This window comes from Penaeus monodon, chromosome 30, assembly GCF_015228065.2.
Source record: "Penaeus monodon isolate SGIC_2016 chromosome 30, NSTDA_Pmon_1, whole genome shotgun sequence".
Classification (NCBI taxonomy): domain Eukaryota; kingdom Metazoa; phylum Arthropoda; class Malacostraca; order Decapoda; family Penaeidae; genus Penaeus; species Penaeus monodon.
The window spans coordinates 16,885,960-16,888,838 of record NC_051415.1 but is presented as its reverse complement, the minus strand read 5'-3'; the positions used below and the strand labels follow the sequence as shown (position 1 = coordinate 16,888,838).

General features: G+C 33.3%; 1 protein-coding gene across 1 annotated transcript in view; it reads right to left on the bottom strand.

The window, feature by feature from the left end:
- The window catches only part of LOC119592562 (protein rogdi-like), a gene marked incomplete at both ends in the record, with an annotated part of 7,879 nt that overhangs the window by 3,573 nt on the left and 1,427 nt on the right, over positions 1–2,879 (bottom strand).

Sequence of the window (2,879 nt, the reverse complement as noted above, 5' to 3'; positions counted from 1 at the left end):
AAGATGAAGAAAAAAATAAGCATTTATAATAATAGTAAAATGTGAGGTTAGTGTTCAAGTAGTTCCTGTCATAAGACATAGGGATATCATAACTTCTCTCTAATGTCTTCATAAAATGACTGGTATTATGTTATTCATTTCCCTGCCTGCACAGGCTTTGGATAGTGTCTTCTTAAAAAGGACTTAGCAGGAATAGACCACTATTGCTAGTAGACCATGGTAGGGTTTGAACCCACTTGCTTGGAGATTTGCCTGGTCCTCAGTTGTTTGTGTTACCACTATACTACAGTGTCTCAATCCCATTTAATGGGTTCATACAAAAGTGCATATTCAGTAAGTGCTTTTTATAATATAGAAAAACATGTTTCTTCATTACTAATGACTTCATACGAAGGCTAGATAAAGTATCCCCTGTGTTTGGTAAGTTGCTTCACAGAAATGAAAATGGATGCTTTTCTTTTATAAGGAGTATACATTTTATATGGCATACAGAACTAAGCTTATCAGGAACAGCATTATATGAGAAACAGGCAAAGGATTAGCACTAAGACGGAAGAGGCAAATGGTAGATTTTACAAAATCTTTTGATTATTCCATGATCGTCTAATCACTGACCTGATTATATGAAGAAAAGGTACACATGTTGTACTAAATAGTATTCACATTCAAATTTTGCTACTGTTACTGACAGGTTGATTTACATGGCCTCTAGGTCTTTAACCCTCCATGAAGAACTGTTCTAAAATGTCTGTAGCAACATTTAACTGTAAACCACTCATAATTATACAAAGCCAAATAATTTGTATACTGTCATTGCCATTATATTCTCCACAATGATAAGAAACTAGACTATTACTACTGTGTACTGAGTGACATATGCAGGGAAGGACTTTGTAGTAGGTAATAAGGCTCCCAACAAATTCCTCTGTAAGGCCCCACACAGGTAGACAAGTTTTAAACTTCTTCAATACTGCGTACAGTAATTCACACAACAAATGATGATGCCACATTTAAGCAATTCTCAGTTTGTATATATTCATACATTGTAAAGATATACAGCACAATGTTATCAAATTAACCTGATGCAGAATAAAACCACAAAAATGTTCGAAATTTAATTACTTCTGACATTTTACCAGCATCCATTCCACTTTATATGTTGCTACAGCTCTGTATCCAACTATGGTAAAACTATTCTGACATACCAATATGGTCAATAAAGTTCATATACTTGTAAGACGTGACAGATAAATATATATACTTCCAATAAAAAGTATGAAACTAATGGCCGAGTTCATTGGTATTTGTTTTTTCACTGGGCAACGAAAGGTATGTGGAGATGTCAAAGCTCTACATTACATAATTACACTTGGTGTGCTGATTTACTACATAAATATAAGACTAAAAATAATGGAACATTAGATATGATAGATATAAAGAATTATCTTCTGTAAAGGTATCTACCTAATAGAAAAAGAGAATCAAAAAGAGAAAAGGAGAGGCTGAATAATTATTCAAATAAGGAATCAATCCAAGATCTATTGTGCCAGACCATATTTTGTTGAGTTCTTTTGGTACTTGTAATGCCAAAAATGTCAGTTTTCTTTTTACCTCAGCATGAACTTAATAAGTATGTATCTTATTTCATCTGTATCTTTTATCAAGATTTTGAATTAGAAAAACTAAAGTAAAGGGCACAAAACACACCTAAAACACCTCTGTTACATACATAAAATTATCAGCAGAAAGGAAAGGTAATGTATGGCCACAATTATCAATAAAAATCTGCTTGATCATTTAACTCTAATAATTCTGTGGTTTCTACTTTTCTATACTAGAAAAGAAATAGAAACCTTTATTTGGAATATCTGTCAAAACAGCTTTTATCCCCTGGCAATATATATTATCATATAAGGATCCAGTTCAAGTATCTCTGATGATATATACATGGCCATATTATAAAGCATGGCGATCATGGCATTACTTCATTGAGTCCTTTTCACAATAGCTGACTACCTTATTCTCTAATTTTGTGAGCGATGGACATATTGTTATATATCACGGGGAAACGTTAGAATGTGAGATGTTTAAAGAAGTGCTTTCTTATTCTGTGATGCCAGCCTAAACTCATTTAGTCCTTTCTGTGAACCCCTTTTCAGTTCCTGTTTCCCACACTCCTTAAGAACTTAATATTATAGTAGATTGTATCAGCTACGAATTACAGATATAAATGTTTTAAGAAGAATTTATTCATCTGGAGATTTATTTACCTGGAGATTTCATTTCACTTTGGAATCACATGGCACCCTATCATACAGTGAAACCTAGTTTGAAGCCAGTGATTTTCAAGAAGTTAAAGGGAAAAACCTATATCTCATTGGCTGAAACCAAATTTCAATTGAAAAAAAAAAAAATGTAAATAAGACAGTGGCAATAATAGCAAAAAGATATCCCTTTGGTCACATTCATTTAGTAATTCTTCATAATAGGACCATATGAAATCATACCATGACCTCTGCAATCAGGTAAAGACCAAGTGAATTAAAGCAAATATAAATCCATGCAGTCAACAAGATCTAAAGTGCAAAATCCATGTCATTGTCTAGCCTGGTTGGGTAGCCTAATCTATGCCATGTCTAGTTTAGTTTAGCTAGGTTTGAAAGGGCAACAAGACATGGGAAGACAGGACCTACATTAGGAACTTTGTTATAAACGGGCAACATGTTACCCATAGTATTGTTTGTGTACTTATTTTGTGGAGTATGGCATTCTTTTGAAAACAGAAATACTGGGAGGCTATTTTTGACTATTAAATAATGTCTATTTGCAATATGGTTACTTCCTTACGGTACAGACTCACTTGCTAAAGTGGATTTTGG